Source organism: Leptonychotes weddellii, chromosome 1 (genome assembly GCF_054177405.1).
Source record: "Leptonychotes weddellii isolate Sample4059 chromosome 1, ASM5417740v2, whole genome shotgun sequence".
Taxonomy (NCBI): domain Eukaryota; kingdom Metazoa; phylum Chordata; class Mammalia; order Carnivora; family Phocidae; genus Leptonychotes; species Leptonychotes weddellii.
In genome coordinates, this window is record NC_138369.1 from 20,002,037 (window position 1) to 20,027,344 (window position 25,308).

General features: G+C 46.5%; 1 protein-coding gene across 3 annotated transcripts in view; it reads right to left on the reverse strand.

The window, feature by feature from the left end:
• Positions 1-353: 353 nt before the first annotated feature.
• The window catches only part of LOC145721489 (ERC protein 2-like), a 286,427-nt gene continuing 261,472 nt past the window's right edge, over positions 354-25,308 (reverse strand). For all 3 annotated transcript variants that reach the window (XR_014145191.1, XR_014145190.1, XM_081819308.1), the window contains one exon: positions 354-3,305. The gene's annotated coding sequence lies outside the window, so the exon portion shown is untranslated. The remainder of the gene's footprint in view (positions 3,306-25,308) is intronic.

A 25,308-nucleotide genomic window follows, 5' to 3' on the forward strand; every position in this document is an offset into this window, starting at 1 on the left:
GAGGAAGAAAGGAAGAGAGAAAAGGTGGGAAGGAGGAAAAGAGGAAGGGATAGAAGAGAGAGAGGAGCAGGGAGAGACTGAAAGAGAGAGAGAAAACGAAGGGGACGGGATGGTGGGAGGGAAGGAAGAAGGGAGATCCCACCAGTGACTTAATCTCTTAATATGAACCTCCAGATCCAGCTACGTGTAACGGGAAATTTGTGCTTGGGCTGCTCCAGCGGAGTGAGTGCGCAATTTTCCTCTGCCTTTCTTTTTTCTTCAAGACCCTAAGTTCCTCAGATGAAGACCCATGACCCAAGCAAGATTAGAAACCACCACAATCGGAGCATTTATTAGAGATGGAATGAACTCACTTCAGAAAGAAACAAAGTTTATTTGATGAATAGAAATAAGGCGATCAGCACAAAGTACTTCTCATACACATGATAACAAAGTTCTGAACTGTACATACCTTGAATGCTGTTGTACTTCTACTAGACACGAGGTTACAATGACTGGCTAATACATGCCCATTGGTAGTTTCTGAGGGTTCCTTAGTTTTATTTATTGTTTTCGTATCGAAGTCCATAATCACATGGTCAATATTCACAACCCACATGCCACTCACTTGAAGAAAAATGACAAGAAGCACTATCAAACGAGGGTCTCTGGGAATTAGATACACTGACCCCTGGCAGCATTCAAATGCCACTCTGCACAAACACATCTCAGATAGAGCTTATGTCAACACATTTGAGGTCTCATCATAAACACTGTTTAAAAAGTAAATTGAAACCCACTTTCAAATGAAAGTTGACACGCTGTTCACGTGCATACCAGATACACAAAAATCATTAAATACAAAACCGAGACTGTACATCAAAATCAAATGGGGTATAAAGTACAAGCCTGCTTTTGCACAAGGCAAGAAGACCAACTTCTCCTAAATGTTAGCCTCACTATTTTTTTTTTCAACTTCATTATGATTAGAGGGGTACCTGCTAAAGTTTTGCGCAAAGGAAATATCTCCCCAACATCACAGTGTTTATTGTAAACCCAGAGACTATTTTTGTGAAAAGGATTTTTTTGGTAACCCCCAAACATCGGAGAATATTACATGAAATGGGAAAAGATGCTATGTCAGACGGAATTTAATTTTTAAGGGACTAAATAATATGCCCCCATAACGCTAAGATTGATAATACTTTAAATCAACAAAAGTGGGGCAAAAAATGCCCCCCCAAACAATAGCTGGGACAAAATTGGCACATACTTAGAAATAGCTAACTATCGATGGTTGGTTGCTTTTTCTGTTTTGAGGACCCTATTTTCCCTAGTGGATTTCCTACTCCTACTTCAAGTATTCATTTGCAGAGTTCAGGTCAGGATCTGGCTGCAGGAGGCGGTGAGGACCACCTTTTTGAGGACACGCAAATTGTTCACGGGGACACGTTTGTGTGGACTGGGTTTTCAGTGCGACATTATGTCAAAATGTGCTATAAACGCTTGCAAAGAACTCTGCTCTCTTCTCCAATCAAGGTCCTAAATCCCTTTGATAGTTAAAGGACAAACTTTTTAAACATGAATGTATTTGGATTGTTTATGCAACACGAAAGCTTTACATAGTTCGCTATACTTACTGACGACAAGAACAAAGCCAGAAGCAAAGAAACCTGCTTGAAAATATTACTCCTAATGCACCAAGGATGAACAGTGCAACTCAGACACGGTTTCATCTTCCCCGACAAATAAGGTGTCTGTCTTTTAAATATCTCTATGGCTCACGGGAGAGGTCCGGAGTTAATTGCACCAACATTTTGAAAAGTAATAATAACAACTAAATTCAATGCAAGACTTCAGGAACATCTGTGTAGAATCCTTCCCACAGCAGCAAAGAAAGACAACTGTATTTATTAAGGCCACTCATGCTTAACTTCACTGTTTATCCTTTTAAGAATGCAGATTTTCACCTCCCACTTGCATACCTGTGGAAGGCTTTCTTCCCTTGACAAGAAAGCGGATCAATGCGGGAGTTGCACACGTTTGCCAGACTGGTCGTGAGTTTTATGAAGTTATAACAACTTTCCCTATTTTTTAATCTTCAGAGAAAGCAGTAGGAGTTAAATTCTCCTTAGTACCATGTCACTATGTAAAAGACCTCCAAATTTGGTCTCTCTCCCTGGCATGTGCTTTAAATAATGACTCTGTACCCACACACATGCTGTGTAGCGCTATAGACAGATACACAGCTTTTGTGATTATTCCTCATTCATCAATGTTTTCATGTTTGATGCCGAAAATGCTTTGGAATCCATGTTGGAGACATTTTTTTAAAAAAATGAGAAATGACCCTTCATTTACGGAAGATCGAAGCTTATACTGTTTGTACAGCATTTGGATCTGGAAATGTGAATGAGTCCCAGCTTCTTCATGGAGACCTGCGTGTATGGGAATGGTAAGAGCCTGAGGCTGGGCACATCCCCGCCACGAGGATGTGTGGGCCGCATGGAACAGAAGTATGCAGGTGCCTCAGGCTTTTGCCACTCTCCAGTACAAAAACAGGGTAGATAAAATCATGAATGATCGATTGAGATGTGCCATGCTTTGTCAGAGACACACACCATGTTCTCCTAAGGCGATTTCTTGGCAAGTATTAGTGGTTTAAAAAATTGATTTCATTTCCAACCTGGCCCAGAGGTAACTACTGGTTACACCATCAAAATGTGGTTCTTCAAACAGCGGGTTAAAGAAATAGAGGAGGGTAAAGGCTCGCCGTTTTTGGTGTTTTGGTTTCTTCGTCAAACACTCCATGCATTGTGGTATACAAACACGGTCAACACCACTCACTCACAGAATTTACACTTTTTGATAATCTAATGCATTAGGAATGACCACTTCGACTGAACCAGCAGAAAAACTGGAGATGAAGCTAGTGGCCCAACAGAAGCTGAAGCCACATGGAGTTCAAATTTATCCCATGATGTTTGAGTAACATAAATAAAATGTATCAAATAATGACATTCAGAAGAGATGACCACATTTTAAATGTCCAAATCCCGACCAAAAAAAAAAGGGAGGATCTGTCATTTTCCTCCTCCTTCTTGTTCTTCCTGTCCAACATATCTGAATCCATGAGAAATGACATGAGATGATAAAGGAAATATCAAGTCGAACAGAACTGTGTGCCATAATGAAAACGAAAGCCCTTCTTCCAGTCCTGATGAGCGTTCCAGGTGGTGATGGCCAGTGACGTGAGCCACGCTGCAACAGATTATCAGAATATTGCTGCAGAGCTGCGTTTCCCCTTTAGTTAGCTCTTCTGATCGCTGCAACAAGAAAGCACACAATTTAGCAGGGAAAGCAACTGCCACTGATAGAGGAGAGAATCCTGGCCGGCGTTCCCATACCCCCACCCCTGTACTGACCCTCCACTCCTCACTTTGGTTGGGGTTGGTTGGCATGGGGAGGGAGTCCATGGGGAGGAAACACAGAGGAAGGACAGAGTGAACTTTAAGTTAAAGTATGTCCCATAAACACATCCAAGAAGAGGCCTCTTTCAAAAGATGTCACCTACAGGTATAGAGGTCTCTTGATGGGCAAAAAGAAAGTGAAAGGAAATATACCAAAATGTTCCAGTGATTACCTTCTACGTGACCAGATTACGTGTTCGTTTTTTTTTTTTTTTCCCCTCCGTGCTTTTCTACAATGAATACGGTTCTTAAACTATTTTTAACTTGACTTTATAGAGATTAGTGAGTTAAAGATGGTCAGAACACCAGCAAACGTCACATTCGCTTCCAAACCAGACCAACAATTTAAAAGAATACTGGACCTAGTCATTCCACTGCTCGGTGTGAACGCAGGGGAATGGAAAACAGGGACTCAGACACTGGTATGCAAATGTTCACGGCAGCGTTGTTCACAATAACCAACAGGTAGAAACAACCACCAGGCATCTGTCAGCAAAGGAGTGGTTAAACGAATGTGGTATATACGTACAGTGGAATATCACTCAGCTCTAAAAAGAAAGTTTTGATTCACACCACAATATGAGTGACATTTGAAGACATCACGGCAGTGAAATAAGTGAAAGAAGCCAGGCACAAAGGACAAACACTGTATGATTCCACTTACATGAAATATCCCAAATAGACAGATTTGTAGATGCAGAAAATAGATTAGAGGTTTGCCAGGGGCTGGAGGGGACGGGGGGATAGGGAGCTACTGCTTAATGGGTACAATTAAGCAATCGTTTGGGATAGTGAGAAAGTTCTAGAAATGGACAGTAGGGGTTGTGCAACCCCGTGCATGCACTAAATGCCACTGAATTAGGCTTATTATACGCTTAAATTGGTTAAAATGGTGCATTTTAGGGTGCCCGGGTGGCTCAGTCGGTTAAGCATCTGCCTTCGGCTCAGGTCATGATCCCAGGGTCCTGGGATCGAGCCCCTCATCAGGCTCCCTGCTCTGCGGGAAGCCTGCTTCTCCCTCTCCCACTCCTCCTGCTTGTGTTCCCTCTCTCATTGTGTCTCTCTCTGTCAAATAAATAAATAAAATCTTAAAAAAAAATTACTTTAAAAAAATCGTGCATTTTAATGTATATTTTGCCATAGGAAAAACATATTTTAAAAAAGGATATTGATCTCTCCTTAAATAGAGAAGAACAAAACAAAGTTGGCCTTCCTCCCAGCATGCAAGGGCGTGTGTGTGTGTGTACGCTTGACCTTAAACATAAATGTAACAGCCATCCATCCGCATGTGTCCTGCTCCGGGGCATGGATAAGCAGGAGCACCCCACGTTTTCTCACCGCCCCAGCAAGAGGGACTGGTGCGGAATACAAGTGCAGCCTGGGAAAATCAGTGAAATGGGTGGGAAGACAGGCCTGGTCCATCGGACCCTTTAGACGATGACTGGCTTCCCTGTTGATGCTCGTTATCATTCACATATGGCCTTTGAATACTTCAGGAGTTTCCGGGCACATGGCAATAGTGCAGCTATCTGGGGAATATGGCAGGGAGGGGAAAGATCAAACACACACACACACACACACTTACACATGTGTGAGCCACTTTTTATATATAGCCGGAGCTGTCTGATTTGGTGGTTGATGCACAGAATTTCTCCAGCCACACTGACGAATGAGCGCGCCAAAGATCCCGGCATCCGAACAGGTAGGCAGTTACTCCCAGCCCTGCTTAAACAGTACAAATGAAATCTGTGGCTTGGATGAACTCTGCTAATTCATACTCTGAGGAGTTTGGTGTAACCCTTCTGGTTAAGAAACTTGAATCGGGGCAAAAAAATGACTTTTGCAGAGCCAGAAAGCTAGGGAGTTCCTAGAGCAGATCATATTACTCATTCTGGCACATAAAATCTCTGCAAACTTTGTATGAAAATTGTAAGTCAGAGCACGCTTTCTGCTTCATGAGCTGTGCATAGCTCTAATTCTTTTGTGCATTAAGCATTTCTTAATCATCCTTTTAAAGGGCGGACCAATATATTAAAAGGCCACATGATTAAAAGGTAAAGAGAAACCCAAAGTAGTACTAAAATGCACCGGTCATATTTTACAGATGGTGAAACGAGTGAAAAATAATTACAGTGAATGCCTGATGTCCTTGATGTTTTTCCAAGATAAAGTAGCAAAGAACAATCATTTATTCAGTTGAGAGAAAGATTTCCAGCTGGGTAACAGGTCACTAGGCAGAATACAGTGCCTCACGAAGGGCCGTGCGCTGCTTTGGGGCAAGGTTTATGCTGCGGCAAAGGGAACACTCAGAAACGGTTGCCACTCCTTCCGCCGGATGATCCATTCACTGGGAGGCCGACATGGCTTTGAGAGAAAGCCTCGGATGACATTGCCAGCAGTTAGAAACGCAGACAACCCCTTGTTGGGGGGCAAATAAGCCTCCGCTTTAAAAAAATAAAAAAGGAATCCTAGTTTCCAGCAATGAGGCAATCCAGGCAGCCGCCCACGGCGGGATAATCTCTGGCCAGTCCCCCCTCACCTGGAGGGTCACAGCAGGCCACTCTGTCCCCGTGCATCTTCTCCTGAAGCACCCAACTCAGTGTGCTCACCAACAACGCTGTTTCAAAAGGACATCTCCTCCTTCTTGGGTTCCCTGAGTACAACCTGCATTCACAATCCCATTGCCCTCAGGATGGAGGAAGGACTCTAGCCATGCTGGCCCCTCTCTCTCCAGCCCACACTTCAGGTTCCACCTGTGCTGGACTTGCTTCTGCAATCGAAAGCCTTCCTTTCTCCTCATCTCACAACCCTGTCTTTCTGTCTGATGAGTATTTACACCAACCCTCCATGTGCCTGATGCCCGCTCACTCTCTGGTCTCAGTTTAGACATCACTTCCTCCCTGGAAGCCTTGTTCTGAGTGTGGGATGTAGCACAAGGAGTCTCACGCACACTTCACTGTCCCCTTCTGGTGATATGTCTGGACTTGAACTATCCAATATGGTAGCCACCGGCCACACGTGGCTACTCAGCCCTTGAAATATGTTGGTCCAAATTGAGATGTGCTCTAAGTGTAAAATACACACCAGATTTTGAATAAGGACTTATTTTTTTATATTGATTTAAAATGATTATAAATTAATATATTGAATTTTAGATTTAGTATGAATTTAGTTTTTTCTTCTGTTTTTTCTTTTCCTCTGAATTTAATTTTTAAGTGTTTCTTGAAATTCCAGTTAACATACAGTGTAATATTGATTAGTATGAATTTCATTTTTTTAATATTGATTTCATGTTAAAATAATATATTGGACATACTGGATCAAGTTAAATATAGTACTACAATTAATTTCACCTGTTTCTTATTACTTTTTAAAAATATTTTATTTATTTATTTGTCAGAGAGAGAGAAAGAACACACACGAGCAGGGAGAGCGGCGGGCAGAGGAAGAAGCAGGCTCCCCGCTGAGCAGGGAGCCCGATGCGGGGCTCGATCCCAAGACCCCGGGATCGTGACCTGAGCTGAAGGCAGACACTTAACTGACTGAGCCACCCAGGTGCCCCTTTTATTACTATTTTTAATGTGGCTACTAGAAAATTGAAAACTCCCGACGTGGCTTGCTTTATATTTCTATCTGAATAACACTGGTCTAGGCTATAAGATCTAGGAGGGAGGGGCCAGGCCAGTCTTGCTCACTTAGCATCCCTGTGCCTTGCACAGTTCATGGAACAAATTGATTCATTCATGCATTCCACAGGTGTTAGAGGGCATCTAGAGTAGGCAGAATCCTACCCCCCACCAAGATTTCCTGCTCTGATCCCTGAGACCAAGACTGTGAACATCTAACACCATGATGATGCCACCTTGCAGATGTAATGAAGGTCACTAATCAGCTGGCTTTAAGTTAATCAAAAGGGTCGATCTGCATGGGCCTAATCTAATCGCAGGAGCTTTGAATAGCAGAGGCTTTTTCTCTTGCTAGTCGTGGGAGAGAAAGGGAAACTTGAAACATGACTGGGGTTTGCTGTGCTGAGATGGAGGGGAATCAATGGACAAGGACCTGAAAGTGTCCCACACAATCAAAATGCAGCCCCCAGATGACAGCCAGCGAGAAAACAGGACCCTCAGTCCTACAACCACAAGGAACTGAATCTGCCAGCAACTCTAATGAGCTTGGAGGTGGGTGCTTCCCCAGAACTTCCAGGTTAGCATTGTCCAGCTTGGTCAACACCTTGACTTTGGCCTCATGAGACCCTAAGGGGAGAACCCAGTGGTGTGTGACTTGCCTTCTGACGTGTGGAAACTGTGAGATAATAAATGAGTGTTGTCTTAGGCACAAAGTTTGCACTGATAGAAAACAAATACAGCTCCTCTCTGTGTCAGGCAGTGTGCCTGGTGCTGGGGGTATAGTAATAACAAAGACAGACAAAATCTGCGCCCTCATGAAGCCTGTATTTTTAGGAGTAAGATAGGCAATAAACAGATACAAAAATAGATAAGAGAGTGAGGATTTTCAAAAATTTGTGGCTCAAAGGAAATGAACAGGGATCTGTGACTGGCATGCTGAAGATTTATTGACTATATGACAATTATGATGTATTTTTTTAATACAGGAAGATGTCCACAATTTTCCAGTGAAAAAAGCAGATTACAATTCTTTATGTGTAGTTCAATCTTATTTTTGCAGCAACACACTCATAAACATAAACACTTGCAAATGCTTATACCAGAATATTGTTAATAATGATCTCTGGGTGGTGGTTTAAAACTTTCTTTATAATAAAAAAATAAATAAATAAAATAAAACTTTCTTTAGAATCTTCGTTGTTGCTGCACTTCTTAGATTTTTTTAAACCAAAGAATGTGTAACTAGTCTCATAGTAGAATAGAAGTCTATTTCAACATTGTGAAAAATCTTGACTTGGCTCTCGGGAAGGGAACCAAGCCTGCCATTGGTGTGCAGGGGTTGGGGCGGTGGGGGGGGGGGGGGGGGGGGGGGGGGGGGGGGGGGGGCGCCCTGAGCCCAGCAGCAAGATTCCGCCCCAGGACAAGCGCCCCCAGGAGAGCAGGCTATAAACGTGTGATGTCTCACAAATATTCCTTCAGACTGTTTTTCTTTGGAATAAAGACACCTGCCCGATTATGACTTTCTTCTCCTGCCCTTTCAGTAGTGATTTGCAGAAACTGGCTGGGAGAAAGGGGTCTTTGGTAAACACGGAGGGGTTAAAGGGGAAACTGTTTAATAACAGTAGTAAAACGCAGGCTATTTTTGACATCTGGGTTAATGTCCATTACGCTCCATGTGCTTTCCAAATGTGTGCTGTGCCCCCAGGTACAAAAACAGACACCCATTCACCACGGCTTCGGATGCCCCGACATCGCTCACGGTGCCCACGTAAGAGCAAGCCCCTGATAGGCTCATTAACAGCTGCCGGAATAGAAGAGCTGCTCATTCCGGGGTGGGGGGCAGTAGGCCTCCTGCAGAATCACTCCACTAAGTGATTCTGCTCACAGGAAAACCCAATAGAGTCGTTTCTGCTCAAAAAAAAAAAAAAAAAAAAAAATTCTATAACTACATCTGTGTTATTACTTAACATCTTTTAAAATGGGGCGGAATGGGTTTCCCGTTTTTCTCATGAAGATTTATTTATTATTGTTGTGATCAAAGTGGCAACAAATTATGTTAAATCATTTAATTTTCTTGATAGGAGCAACCACCTTGAAGCCATAATTCAAAAATATGAGTGGAGAGCAACATTTTACCTTGCGAGTGGCCCGCCTACGGCTCCATAGGGCAATAAAATGTAACACTTGAGAGCCCGAAGGGCTGGGGGTGGGGGGTGGGGTGGGCCGAGCCAGCGCGCCGCTCAGAATTGCAAACTGCTGTTAGGGATTGCTCTGTGATTTTGCTCCAATGACCTCAAACAAGCTTGAGAGCGCCATGGTACTAATCAGGGGGATAGCCCCTGACACAGATGAGGAAACTGAGGCTTCCAGGGACTGAACGCTTTAGGTCAAATTCCCATCTTCCTGGGGTCTGACTTGAACCCATCTCTTCTTGTTTTTAGAGCCCATTCTCTTTACTATGATGCCAGAATTTTCTAGACCTTGGTCCTTTGTTTTCTACCTTCTCAATTTTTGTAGTCTTCATAACACCTGTCACGTTTAATCGATGATTTTCTTTAAAAATCTTTTCTAAAAACTTAAATTTCCCTTTTAAGAAAGATTTGTTTTTATGTAAGTGCTTGTTTGCGTCATTCTAAAAAAATAGGGCTTATGCTCGAAAATAAGAAAGATTTATTTTCATGCCATAATGAAGCCAGTATTTGTCTAAAACACATTATAATAACTGCGTGGCTATTAAAATAAAAGTGTCCAGGAAACACCTAAAGCTATCTTCTTGCGGACATGCAGGGCCCTGCCCGCCCCAGCCCGGTCTTGGAGACCATTCCCACTGCCCAGCAGCAGCCGTGCAGGTGGTACCCGGCGTGGGTCATCGGGCTGGCACATTCTCATACTAGGGCCACCAGCCATTCTCAGCACTGCCTCAGTTGACATTTGAGGCCGGGCTACTGTGGGCCAACTTTTCTCTTCGCTTTTCAAGGGCAGGCAGCAGCAGAAATAAAAGTCGGAAATCTGCCACTTGACATCAGCATTAGGTGTTCTGTGTAATTTTTAAAACATCGTTGAATAGAAATGTGCTTTTAGTTGTAAGTTTCCTTAAGATAATACTTCCTCAGCCTGAGGCACTCCAGGATTTCATGATTTGATACCATGGACACTCGGAGCTGAGTCATTCTTTGTTGTGCGGATGCTTACCATTATAGGATGCTTAGCAGCATCCCTGGCCTCAACTTGCTAGACACTAGCAGCATCACCCACTCTCCCAGTCATGACAATCGGAAATGGCTCCCAATTTTGCCCAAATATCCTCGGTGGGGGGGGGGGGCAAATCCCTCCCCCTAGATGAGGACTCTGGTCTAGTCCATTGTTTTTGTATTTAATGGGTTGACTGTGCTGTTTTAAATATATTTTTTGGTAAGGCATGTATCGCATACATGCATCTACCAACGCACACAAGACATGAGCAATTTTGCAGAAATAAACGCCTATATGCTAAGCTGCCATCATATTATTTCAGACACGGCGGCACAGATTGAAAAGTCCTGTGGACATAGGTACAACCTAAGTAATAAAAATAATGAAAATGTACAACTTATCTGACACAGCGTAGAAATGCCACAATCCTGAGATAGCGAGACACCTCAGTCACTTGCTGAGCTAAGTGAAAAGGTAAAATCTAGTTTAAATTTATAGCATTCCTTCAGTGTCCCTCTAGGAGTTTGGCATCTTGCCAGGGTTCCTTGTTAAAAATTTGTTAAACGTGTTTGGCATTAATGCAAACACAAAGTGGTCATTTGTTACAAATTCTATTGGAATGCATTCATTTAAGGCAATGAAATAGTTACTAGGAAAGAAAAAAAAATGTTCATTAAGTACATTTTAAAAATACAATGATGTATGCAGTGTGGAGCTGCGGCGCCCCAGCAGCTTTATAATCGCTGACAGAATAACCACACATTGTGTTTAGTTTGAAATTGGAATCTTTTAAACATAAGTGATAGAACAAAAACTGGTTTTGTTTGTTGTCAAAACCGGTGTTAGTCTTTCTTTCCTGAACTAGTTAAAATAACCAAAAGTTTGGCATTCGATTTCTAACATCTCAGATCAGTGAAACGTATAGGTTAAAATAATGCTCTGGGAATCTCTGGGAGCGCCGAGAGTGACACCGGAGACAGGGACTGTTTCAACAAACAGAACACCCGGCCCCGGGCCCCGAGTCATCCCGGAGAAGCTCGCGCGAGGAGGGCCTTTACCTCCGTGTCTCCCGGTTGTCTGAGGTTATTAGGTTACCTGGGGAGGGAAAAACCATCGGCTTTCATCACGGAGACGATGGAATCCTATGAGCAAATATCCTACGCCTTGTGTCCACCTTCCTGTCCCACCCTGAGCTGCTCACACAAAGGAATTACTGCTGAGTAACGGTGACTCCCTAGCTCCCCGAAGAAAGGGCTCTGAAGCTCAGCTCTGGGAGAGAGGGGCTATTTGTCACCATAGGACGTTTGGCCCTGCAACCCGGCTGGCTGTGGATGTCAGCGTAGAGCACACCGTCTCAGGGTCCCCGAACGCTTGTGAGAGCCGGTCCGAAAGGTGGATCGAAAATTCGCACTTCACAAGAACGTTCAGAAATTATTCACTGCCTTCTCCTTCCCTCTCTCTCTTCCTCTGACATATTTATTGCCATGAAAGTGTCCAGATAATAAAATCCCAGTGGCCTGGAGTGTCATGAGCCCAAATCTCCATGTCCCCCAAACCTCTCTTTAGATTGGCCTCTCCTGTCATCTGAGTTTGGTATTAGCCAGTCTGCCCTTGAAGGGCATGGATCCAGGGTATCTTGGCCCCAAGTTCTTGAAATCTTCTCATAGATCAAGAGTAAACTTAGACAAAACCTAGCATCCTGTATGTGGCCTGGAGAAGTTTGCCTTTCCCTTCCCAAGTGCCCCCAAAAGACCAAGAACCAGTAAGTCTAAGAACAAGGAGAAAATACTTAACTTCCAGAAGTCACAAGAGTACCTGATACAAAAGATAAGAAACACACTCTGAGTACTACTACAGAGCCCATCTTGGTTTTATACCATTCGGTGGGCCCTCTTGCAGAGAAAGAATACACAAATAGTCCACATCATTAGGGCCTCTCCCAGGGTCTTGGGAAAAGTCTATCTACTTGAGGGGGCCCAAAGCTGAAGCCCCGTTAGCTTCATGATAAATTGCTCTGCCTGCAATTTAAACTTATTTTTGAGGTGGCATTTTCAAATTCAATTGAGAATAAAGTAAAACGTGTTTTCAAATCCCTTCCTGACAAGAATTCAGTTTTAGGCTGAGATTGCCCTAGCACAGCTGACCCCCAGGGAAACATCTCTTCAGCCTGGGTGCTGAGAAAGTGGTCATGGGCAGGAATGAGATGCTCCTCCTAGAAAGAGGAGCCGGCAAGGCATTTTGCAGAATTTGAAACATGAAGGAACAATTTGATATCTCAAGTTTGCCGACGAGAAGTGGCTCAGATGACAAGTGTTTACAACAGCATCTTCATAGAGCCAATAATGGCAATTAGTCCCCAGAATTTGAAGGCTCCCTTCCCGCCTCGCTGAGGTGGAATGCCATTTACTCTTGGGCTGGCGACTAATTAGGGGTCTCTTTTGAAGATCAAGGTTTTGTGATCCCTGCTTCTTAATAACATGGTTTGCCTGTCGGCCACCTGGGTCCAGGCGAGACCTCCCTCTCCCCCTCCCCAAACAGCAGGCACTGCCTTAGGCCAGGAGCAAGTGTGGGCAGGAAAACACAGATCCAGCCAGTTGAGCAGTTTAACCTCTTCACCGCCGAGGGCCTGCAGCCCAGTGCTTGCTTCGGCCACCCAGAGACAGAGAGTGGACCTCGTTTCTCAGACGGGGCAGAAAGCCTGCGTGTAATGCAGAGAACCCCCATTCGTGGTGCAAACACTATGCAGCATGCTTTCTTGTGCAGGAAGAGAGGCAGGACGACTCCGCTTTTCCAAATGAGTGGCCAATCAAGAGGCCCTTTGCATTTTCTTCAGGCTGGGCCATTTCCAGAACGGATCTTAGAAGTGACCGGCATAAAGAAGGCTGGGGGTCGAGGACAGTCAAGTGCACCTTCTGGAGCTCTCATCTAACCGGCCATCGGGCCCAAGAGGCCGAGGTGCCTGCATCGGCAGAGCTCTTGCCAGGGTCCCCACGGCCTTGCTACACGCTGGTGACCTGGAAGCCACGCCCTTTCGTGGGACAGGCCAACGCAGCAGGAAAAGTAAGCTGCAAAGAATTAAACTTGTAACGACTTGGGCGAAGCACACACAGCGAGCGAGGCTGGTCCTTGGGCTGTTGCCACGTTCTGGCCTGGGTCGGTTGTGGCCACTAAACCCATTAGCGTTCCGATGTGGCAACAGCTAATGCAGCAAGTTCAATGTGTGTTTGTTTAGTTTCTGAACGCTGGGTGCGCGCTGGCACCGACCGCCGCTGAGGGCAGTCAACCCCGCTGCCATAAACACAGTCGTCCTTGTCGCTGATCTGAAATTCCTATTTTAAACTATTTATTTTTGGCAGATAGGGGCTGAATGGAGTTTTGCATTTGATTAACTGTGCTTTAATTTCAACTTGCTTCAAACTTTTCTGTGTTTTCGAAGCAACCACCAAATCAGAGTTTCCTGCAACAAAAGGTACTAGCCTTCTTGGGGGTGGGGAAGACCTCTCTGGGAGGAGGAGAGAAAAAAAGGAAATGTATAAACCCAAGCCAGCAGCCAGCTGAGCGAAGGCAGGCCTTTTAGAGATATTCAGGGTCTCTGAGCCCTCGGAGGCCTAATCCACACCCACCTGCAAATAAGGGAATAGGAAAAAAGCGACCTCATTTTTGTCGGCAGAGTTGAAAGGGATATGGTCAGCGGAGTTGTGTCTCTTAAATGAGACACAAAGGCAGATTCAGTTTGGATTTGATATGGTCTTCAAGTTATGCTTATGAAAAGTGTGAGAATCATCTATCATTCCTTCCTTCCTTTCTTCCTCTCCCTCCCACAATTTTTATTTTTTTTTAAAGATTTTATTTATTTATTTGACAGAGAGAGACACAGCGAGAGAGGGAACACAAGCAGGGGGAGTGGGAGAGGGAGAAGCAGGCTTCCCGCTGAGCAGGGAGCCCGATGCGGGGCTGGATCCCAGGACCCTGGGATCATGACCTGAGCCAAAGGCAGATGCCTAATGACTGAGCCACCCAGGCTCCCCTCCCTCCCATAATTTTTAAAGCATCTATCAGGAGCCATGCTAAGTCCTAGGGACATGTGGCTGAACGAGATAGATGCTGACTTCGTGGAAGGCACATCTAGTGAGCATGCCAGATATTACATTGAAAAATAATTAAAATAATTAAAATTTCGGTAAGTACCAAGGAGGAGACTGACCCCCTCAAATTCACTGAGCACAGACACTTTTGTTCTATGGCATCCAGTCTTCACGCTGCTGGAGAGGTTGCTATTATTAGCCCATTACATTGCTCTGGAAACAGGAGCAGAGACGTACAGTTACACACTCAGTCACAGCTAGTCAGTGGTGGGGTTGTGGTGCCATTTTGCACACTGAGACAGCCAATCCCAGTTTACAGGAGCACATCGGGTCTGGTCTGTCAGGAGGGCTGGAGAGACTTTCCAGGGAAGTAACATCGCTGGTGGTTGCATACCCCACCTGGGAGGGAATGGCTACTTCTTCTTCCTCCTCTTCCTCATCTTCTTTTTCACTGTGCTAACAGAAAAGAAAGTCTGTGGATATCTGTGCATTCCTAGGTTTTGTCTAGACTCTCTGTTCTTTCAAATGGAATTTTAGTTGGTGCTTTTTGTCTCTCACCAAGAGCTCACCTACAGGCTCCTTCAAAAGCCTCCACTTCAGAGTACTGAGGTCCATGCATCCTCCTTCCCCTCCAAGAACTTGCACTGTGGCCTTGCAGCGTCATGGCATTGGGGATGATTAATCACTTTTAAATATGAAAAAAATTAACATGTCCGAAGCATTCTTCTCCACTGTCAAATGTTTTGCTTTAACATAGATCCAGAATGGCTCCCTTTCCCAGCAGTTCCAAAGCAATACATTTTCGGTTGGAAATGCAACTGCAGAAATCCCATCCAGAAGCCCCAAGCCATATATCTTAACATCTTAATTTCATTTAGGAGGAATGCAGTGATTGATCATTTATCATTCTGAGATTGAGTGAACTACCTGGAGGATTCCAATCTATTGCTTCTATGCAACTGATGGGATATTCACATGTCTTCTGGCTGCATGAGGGCTTCAGGGTCCAAGTTGTCTTTGAAGGAGTGGAATGCTAAAAAGATTATTGAGGGAGGGTCTGCCTTTACCGGCAAAGTATAACTCGAAGGCTTTACTTGCTCCAAATTAGAGCCTCCCCCCATGATGGCCAGGATGTCTGCTGCTGAGTTACTCCCACTCCTCCATCCCCACACACAGGGAATCTTGCCTTCCTGACCTTATCCTTTGATAGGTAACTCTGAAAAGGCCTGAGGAAAACCTTCACATGAAATCCATCGGCATTGGTGGGACGTGACTTCTTTTTCATGAGATTTCTATTTAACCGAAAGCTGCTTTGTCGCAAAGGAATTTTTACTGCAGTATAAACAAAATGGCGCCTTCCTGGGACATCTGGGCCAGGCCATTGGCATCACAGCTGATATTCTGGCTTCCACTCAGGGTATCATGATAATCTCTTCATGTTGGGTAGGGTTGCTTGGTCGGCAGGGAAATGGACAGAATGTTATAGAACAAGATTCCTGGAGTGTCTAGTACCACCGATCTTGTGCTAGATGTGCGGGTGGGAGCAGGCAATGAAAACACGGTCCTTAAGTCCGTGTATGTGTTCTATAATGGTGGATTCCAACTGAGAACCTACTATGAGTTGCACACAGTGTAGGTTTTAAGAAACACACACAGAACAAGATGCCTCCAAAATTGCAGTCCTTCTCTGCAAACACACACACACGCAGAGTTTGCTCAGGAAGCTCACCGCTCAGTGGACTGTTGCTCAAAGGGAAATGATGATGTCCACTCCCAACAAGGAGCTAGAGGAAAGCAGAGGCAATTTCTGAGGAAATCCAAGGCCAGTCACATTTGCACAGCACTTGAAAGGAGACAGGCTCTCCGGTCTGAATTTACATTTAAAAGTGGCTGTCTGGGGTGCCTGGGTAGCTCAGTCCTTAAGCGTCTGCCGTGGGCCCAGGTCATGATCCCAGGGTCCTGGGATCGAGCCCCACATTGGGCTCCCTGCTCGGCGGGAGGCCTGCTTCTCCCTCTTCCACTCCCCCTGCTTGTGTTCCCTCTCTCGCTGTGTCTCTCTCTGTCAAATAAATAAATAAAATCTAAATAAATAAATAAATAAATAAATAAATAAAAGTGGCTGTCTGCCCCTCCAGGTCTGCACAAGGCCCAGCCTTTGGTCCCCCACCTCCAGCTCCAGCTCAGGGGTTCAGTGAGCGCTGTAATGACCCCCTCCCCCCCCCTCCCGCCCCCGACTGATGGGCCCCGAGGATAATTGAGAACACGTGAACAATGGGGCCCTCAGGCAGACCCATTCTCCCATCTGTTATGAGGCTCCTGGCCCTTACAAATGTTTCCAACTTAGACGTGGAAGTGCCCTGAGAGGCAATCCTGTGCTGCTTTTGTCGCTGGTCACTTTGAAGATTAAAGAGGGAAAAACGCATTTTCATAATACAGGAACTGGCTGGCAGTTTCCCTATTAAATCCCAAAGGCCTGGCAGGCAGAGGCCGGGTTTTTAACTCTTCCAAGACAGGCCTGGCAGCCAGGAGTGAGGGCTAGGGAATGCCCTGAGGAAGAACCAGGCCAGAGGTCAAGGAGCCGGGGCATGAAAAGCGGACACCTGCTGCATGCCACCGGTAGGTTCTGGGGGCATCTTTGGAGCCACTTCCAAAGACCCATAGAGCACGCCCCCAAAGTACTCTAGCAATTCCCCGTGTGACCCAGGGGTATGTATGCGGGGGACCTTGGCTCTGCTACAGAGAGCTAACCGCCTGAGGATCCAGTCCCATGGGATGTTGCAAACCCCTACAAAAGCCCCCAAACTGCCTGCCAGTCAGCGCCCATCTGGGGAGCCAGAAGGAGGCACAGAGCTGGGTCCCCCTTTCAGGGCTTTTTGCACATACAGCCCCCTCCTCCTGGAGCACTGTCCCAACACCCTTCACCTAACGGCCTTCTGCTTGTCCTCAGGTGTCAGGTTAAATGCCACGTCTTCAGGGGGGCCTTCCCTGACTCACATCCCCTTGCCAAACACACCCTCCGCACCCTCGCCCTCCTCTCCCCCGACGTGCTCCTGCTTCGGGACAAGCTGGCGTCGTGCATTTCTGCTAGCATTTGACTGACTCACAACTGATTGCAGCCCCAGCTGCCTTCACGAGGACAGGCTGCAGACGTCTTGCTCACTGCTGTATTTCTTACATGCCTGACACGTGGTGGATGCTCAATAAATATGGAAGTGGATTAAGAGGAGAGGGGAAGCCATCGATGATGACAAATATGTATCGAATGCTCACTGTGTGCCAGGAATATTCCTAAATGCTTTACAGCAGGGATTTTCAACTTCGGCACTACTCACGTTTGGGATTGGGTAATTCTTCGTTACGGGGGCTGTCCCATGCTTTGTATGATGTTTAGCAGCATCCCCGGCCTCTATCCACTGGATGCCAGGGGCGCACGCACCCCCGCCCCCGCCAAGTCATGACAATCAAAACTGTTTCCAGACATCGCCAAACACCTCTCTGGTGGGCAACCCCACCCCCCACTCCCTGTTGAGAATAACTGATGGACACATATTAACCCACTCCGTGTGCACAATCACCCCAACGAACTGGAACTGTTCTTTACCTCGTGTCAGAGTTAAGAAAACTGAGGCCCAGAGTGGTTAAGTGACTTGCTCCAAAAGTCACATCACAAGCAGGAAGCTACACCAGGCCCCAGGCTGTTCAGTTTCTCCATCTGAAGAGGTGCTAGAATGAAAAAGGGCTGACGGGTAAAGAGGTGGCCAGTGTGGGACCTTCTCATCTTTGCTCAGTGAGCTTCCTGGCCATGGCCCTGGGCTGCAATTTCAGATTGTCCCAACCCAGGGCCCTTTACTGGGCTGGGTTTCTGGAAGGACTCCTCACAGATCGGAAGTGGCTACACAGCTTCTCACTGACTGCTTCTCTTTCCTGGGTCCGTGGCCAGTGATGCCCAGACCCTCTGGGAGCAAGGCTGTCAGAAACTAGCAAGATGAGGCCAAGGGTACCTCACTCTTAGGCACACAGAAGGCTCAATGGAATGTTACCTGGAAGCCAGGCCTCAGAGCCAGGTCTGCCTGCATCTCACCATGGTCCGTAAGCCCCAAGCCCCAGTTCAGCCAAACTTGGTAGCAATCCGAATGTGGGGACCACCTACCTTTCTGCACCTGCTCAAGTGACTCCTTTTGTGGACCCTTGGTCTCTCATCCAAGGATGGATAAGAGGGATGACACTGTCCACCTCAGAGGGTTACCCTGAGACAGGGCCTAACAGAAGCTCTGCACACGTGCACTACTTATCACTACTTTCCCTCTCTAGGCTGGCTGCCCTCAGGTAAATCACTTAACCTCTCTGTGCCTCAGTGTTGTTTGTTTGTTTGTTTTTCATTTACAAAGTGAAGATAATAATTCTAACCTTTCCAGGTGGTTGAGAGAATAAAATGAGTTTGCTTATAAAGCCCCTAGACCTGTGTCTGACATGTAGTAGGTGTTCAATTGCCAGTACTTCTTGTTACCTCCTCCTCTACACTCACCCATACAGAGTATAGAGATATGGGCATCAGGACCAGCTTGATCCAGAGTCTGAAAGTTCCAGCATAGGGTGTTTATGCCTAGGTTATTCATGGGCTGGACCAAGGGCCTGGTCACCTTCATGAAAAGAAGTATGCAGAACAAAGAGGGAGCACATCACAGGGGCCTGGAAGGAACAGTGGTAGAAGAACCCAGAGCTTCCCCCAAACTACAAATTCCATGCCTCCAACCTGTGGCACCCCTGGCAGCCAGCCTCGTTGGCAGCCTCACCCTTTCTCTTTGGGCCCTCCCCACAGGCGACCCACTTTCCAAAGCTTCAGGAGGGCTTTTTTCATGACTCCAGCTGGTAGGTAAACTTTCAAGGATATTTCTGTGGCAGGTACAAACCTGGACAGGAAGCCTCAGGAAGAAATCCTAAATTAATTATATGTCAACATTTAAGCCACAAGAAGGAGCAGTTGTCATAAATTTTTGGGAGGTTAGAATCCAATTTTAGTTGTAAATGTGAGCAAGCTCACTGACTCACTTGTGAACTGGTGCCAACAAAATGATATATTTTACATTCTTTCACAGCTTGTTTTGGCTAAACACAATGAAGAGAAGGGGGGGGCTTACAGTTTTTATTCTTCACTGGGCCGATATGGTCAATCACGCAAAAGAAGTACACCACACATGTGCCAAAGCAGAAGAAATGAGCTCAGTTTACCCACTTTTTCTGTTGCCTTCCACCCTCATTGAGAAAGGAAATGGGGCTGAAAACTCAAAAGAAGGTCTTAAGTACTGAGGTCACCTTTAGCATGGCCCAAGGCTGGACATTCCTGACAACAAATTGAGATCCCCCCAGGACTCTTGCCCAATTTCTTCAGCTCTGACCAAACCCTGGCATAATAATGCCTTCTGAAACATCATTTCTCTGAGCATCGGTCACTAGTTAAATTTGGTGTCGGGTAGTCATTGGAAGAAAGGCAGAAAAGTCTCCAATCTTCATAAAATTAAGAAGGTGGGAGTTTCCGGGTTGGTGATCACATGGAGATTTGGGGAGAGTGGCCTGCCTGGACAGGCCATGGGAGCTCTGAGCCTTTTCCTTATGCCTTGGCCCATGCATCTCTTCTGACTGGCTGTTCTTGAGTTATTTCCTTTTATAATATCCCTGTCATCTAGTTCAAAAAGAAGAGGAAGAAGAAAGAGAAGGAGAAGGAGGAGGAGGAGGAGTGGGGAGGGGAAGGGGAGGCGGCGGAGGCTAGGCTAGGCTACTGCTGTGGGTTTTACTTTCTTCTGACTTTCTCATTCATTCATTCATTCATTCAATTGATTATTCAAGTAGCATTTATTTTTGCTGAGCTAGGACTGGGGATATAGTGGGGAGTCAGACATAGACCCTGATCTTAAAATTGGACAGCCAAGTCAGAGCCGTAGGTGAGTAAGGAGACAAGTGCACTACAATGTGATGTGTGAGCTAATGCAGGTAGGTAGGAAGGGTGCCCAGGGAGCCCAGGAGGCACCGGATACAGTGTCAAGCAGGGTCCATAACGACCCCTAGAGATGACTTCCAGGTCGAGACGTGAGGACTAATAAGCAGGAGTTAGCCAGAGGAAGAGGACAGAGAGGAGCTCTCTGATTACAGGGAAAGCATATGTAAAGGCCTCATATAAAGCCAGACCAAGGCCCACTCAGAATTGCAAGCGCCAAGGACAGCTGAACACAGAATGTGAAGGGAGAAGGGGTGCTGACAGGGCAGTGAGGAAAGCAAGGCAGGCCACACAAGACTTTTGGCTACACTGAGGAGACTGGATGCTTCCCTCAGGGCAGTGCGATACCATGGAAGGGGCGTGATCGGGCCAGATGTGTGATTTAGGAGGGTCCCTTCAGGGCAATGTGGAGGCTGGGAAGAGGCAGCTGGTGAGGCTGTGGAGAGGCCTTAAGGGACAGACAACTCTATGAGTGGTAGTGTGGGTAGAACTGTGTCCCCTAAAAGGAGAGGTTCAAGTTCTAACCCCTAGTACCTGTGAATGTGACCTTATTTGGCAATGGGGTCTTTGTAGAAGTAATCAAATTAAGAGGAGGTTACACTGGATTAGGGTGGGCCTTAGTCCAATGACTGGTGTCTTTAGAAGAGGAGGGAAATGTGGACACAGAGACACAGAAAACCACCCTGTGAGGATGGAAGCAAAGACTGGAGGGATGCATCTTCAAATTAAAGAACACCAAGGATTATCAGCAACCACCAGAAACTAGAAAGACACAAGGAAGGATCCTCCCCTAGAGCATGGCCTTGCCGACACCTTGATTTTGGACTTTTGGACTCCTAAACCATGAGAGAATACGTTCCTGTTGTTTTAAGCCACCCAATTTATGGCGCTTTGCTCTAGCAGCCCTAGCAAATGAATACAGGAGTTATGGTGGAGTCTTGCTGTGCTGCTCCCAACAGCCTGAAACTCCACACGGCCTGCGCACGGCTGAGACACCGGCGTCCACTTGGGAAAGGTTCATCGGACACCCAAGAAGCATCTCTCTATAACCCTGGCTCCCTTTGACCTGGTTGAGCAAGCAGCACTTCGTGGCCTGCAATGGGCCTCTCCCAAGGGTGGCCGTCCGTGAGAGAGTTAGCACCAAAAGTCAATATTTGTCCCTAGGCAACAGTTGTGTTTGGGCTATGAAAGCCCTACCAGGTTTTTTTGGAGATTTCAGTCCGTGTGGTCTTTAGGCCATGAGGTAACCTTGTCCCGAGGAAACCCGTGAAGATGAGCCAGGAGGGATGCGAGTCCCAAACAGTGGGCTTTGGCAGGAGTGGCTCAGTAAGCATGAGGGGACCGGTCCCAGGGCCAGGGGCTTTGGGGGGGCCTCAGCAGACAGTCGCCATGCTTGTGCTGCTGGCCGGCTGGACTTCCTCCTGCGGCTCAGCGGAGCGTCCCCAGGCCCTCCCTCAGTGCTGATCAGCTGTTCCCAGCTGGAAGCGCTAATGTCATCCGCTTCCCGGGGACACCAGCTGACACAGCTGATGGGACTGGGGGCTAGGTCGCAGGAATACATGTGTCCCCACACCTCCCGCACAAGGAGGAGACACCTGGCCAGGTGTAGGGGTTGGGGGTTAGGAAGCAGCAACGGGGCCCCTCGATACCTAGCACAGCGCCTGGCACTAGAGGGTTCTTCATAAATGCACATGTAAATACATGACGACCATGGGCTTTTGATCCAACAGAATGTGAGTTCCATCCTGGCCTGGCCCAGGAACAAGGAATTGTACTTCTCTGGGCCTCGATGGCCTCATCTGTGAGATGGAGACACTAAAACCACAGAGGTGTTGAGAGGATTAAGTGAGATCACACGTGTGAGGGCTTAGTAGAGTGCCTGACAGTAATAAGGGCTCCTAAATATTAGGACCACACTCACAATTTTTCTTCATGCCGCCACGTGCCAATGTAACACGAGTGTTGATATTTGCCAGTTCTAGAGACTTAGAGGAAGAGGTAGGGGGAGAGAAGAGAGGGTGGGAAAATCCTCATGAGAATTCCATTTGCAAATTCCTTCTGTTGCTTGGATCATTACTGGCTGTCATGACAGCTCTGTGACTTAGGTCAAGGGTTGCCATCTCCACTTCTGATAAGACAATCTCAAGTTCATGGCAGTTCAGTAACTCAGGCAAATGCTTTCTAGTGATACGTGGCAGGACAAGACCGGGACCCAGAAGTTTCTCTACCATATCCTGACAGGGCACAGAGGCACTCGACGACCCCTCCCTGAATGAGTGAATGAATGAATGAATGAATGAATGAGAGATCCAACTGGAAAATGATCCACAGGTGGGGAAATAAGGGCAGAAAAAGACAGGATGGAAGCATCCGGAGATCTGCCTGGGCAGCACTTCCTGTGTGGGCTTGGGAAGTCACCTCCTCTTCTCTGACCTCTGCCCTGAAATCCCTGCCAATTCTGAAGCCCTAGGAAGGGTAATAGGGAAGAATGAGAAGCTACTGACTAGCAGTCCTTTAATTTCCCGAGCCTCAGTTTCCCCATCTGCCCACCGGAGGCTCCAGTGATCCGTACATGAAAGGGCTCCAGAAGCAGCACCGATATTTAAAAGGATGAAGCAAAACATGATGGCGGATTGGAAAAGAGAACCGGAAGGAAGTGGCTCAAGATAAAAATGCATTAATATGAACCAACAGGTTCCTCCAGAACAACAAAGCAATAAAACAATAATTTTAGAGAAACAAAACCCAGCCTAGGAAAAGTCTGCCAGAGGGAGCAGGAATGAAGGCACAACCAAGTGGCCCTTGGCTTACCTATCTGGAAAACACAAGATGAAAAAGATTCTTTGTAAACCAATTATTTGTAAAAGCCCCACTGGGCTTTCTGCCTGCAGACTGCCTATTATCTTGGCAAAGGATGAAAACAAGGGAATTCTTATTTAAAATGAGCATGAAACAAATTCAGGTTCACGTTATCGGCCTCATCTAGAGCTACCTTTACTGAATACCTACTATGTGCCAGGCACTGTGTCGGGAACTGCGCATGGATGCTATCTTCGGAAGAAAATTTCTTAGCACTCTTACAAAGCAGGCAGAATATTCAGTCACTCACATATTCACCTATCTTCACAAGTTTATTTGTTGAACGGATATTTCTGGAGTGTCCTTTATGGTGCCAGACACAATACCGTCTGTTTCAAACAGAATGAGAAACAGGGACTAGTCGCTTTCTGTAAGTGAAGGTTTCTCAATGCTGGCATGTCTGACTTTTGCGGCCAGTGCTTTTTGTTCGATAATTCTTTGTCGTGGGGGCCTGTCCTGTGCATTGTATGCCGTTCAGCAGCATCGCTGGCCTCTCCTCACAGAGGTGCCAGTCAGACAAAACATCTCCAGAACGTGCCACATGTATCCTAGCGGGTGGAGAGTAGGATTGCTCCCAGTTTGGAACCACTGCTTTAATAAAATGATGGAGTGAATCCCAGAGAGGCCAAGTCCCAGGTTGCAGTGCTAGTAAGTGTGCTGTATTAAGCAGAAGCCAGAGCCGATCTTTGCTGACGTGACTTTGTTTCTGCATGCTGAGGTCGTGGAGGTGGGGTGTCCCAAGCCAGAGCCGCTGTGATCTTGTCTGGTTTACTAACAGTGCACGTCTACCCCTCAACTCTCCCTTTAGATTCTTTGGCTTTTCTCTCCCTATCTGCCACACAGCATATCAGTCACAGACATTTAATTCCTGAACGTTGGAGGAGACTCTAGGTAACTGATGCTGAACCCAAGACATCCCCGAGCATTGCTACAAACGTAAGCCAGTTCTCCAATGAGCCCCTGGATGGCCCTTTGGAGCCAAGTTCATGTCTCGGCCCCCTAAACAGCAACCCCGTGGGGGTGTACAGAAAGTCTCAGAAGAAAGAGAATTGGGATTATTATATTCCCAAAATATCTTGAGATTTTTAAACGTCAAAGTTATATTTCAGTTTCAAGAGTAGCCTAACCTTTGCAAGGGTTACTTGGCAAATATATGCAAGATAAAGAACTCCCTGGGAGAATGCCTGCCAGGATCCTAAGCCTACATTCATATCTAATTTATAATCACGCTGAAAAAAAAAAACGGGTTCCTTTTTCAAGGAGCTCACATTACCCCTAGTTTGGCATTGTGCACAGGAGTGACAGGTGCAATTTCTGTGAATAATCACTGCAATCAGCCGCCCTTAGGAAGGAACCAGGGACGTACCCTTCAGAGAGAGAAACCGCTGAGTCACACAGTCAACCATCACTCCCCAAAATGGTGCCAAAGCCACTGCTTAGTACTGACCAAATTCAGACACTGCCGAAGTAATATAGTCACCTCTTGTGATCTAAGTTCCCCGGCCCGGGCAACCATGGCTCTGGGTCCAACTCTGCCAGTAACGCGTCCTGTCCCGGGGAACAAGACCTTTCCCTTCACTGAGCCTCAGGTTCCTCATCTGTAAAATTACGTCACTGGACGAGATGAGACAAAGGATTCCTCTGGCTTTATCAGTCAATGATTTTCTTCTCCACAGTAGTTGTGGTCTGTACATAGGCTGGGAGGTCCTCTGGGAAGGTGCCAAGAGATGATGCCTTTGATAATAATAGCTCCCAGCAAAGTACTGCTTGAATGAAGAGTGTGGGTGTGGTTTTCCTGCGCCTGGAGTGCGGAGTCGCCTCCGCCATCATGTGTGATCCCAAAGCAAGGATAACTCACTCTGGGACATAAGTGATTTCCAGGTTTAGGAAAACCATGGTGTGGACCAGGGCTGGCAAGACAGTAAAGGGACAGAGTCAGTACTGGAGGCCCTTGCCGGCCTCATGGTGTCTGTCACGACTACTCCCTTCTGCGATTGTGGCATGAGAGCGGCCATCGACCATAAGTAAATGAATGGGTGTGGCCGTGATCCAATAAAACAAATATAGGTGGTGGGCTGGATTTGGCCAGGGGCTGTCATCGTCGC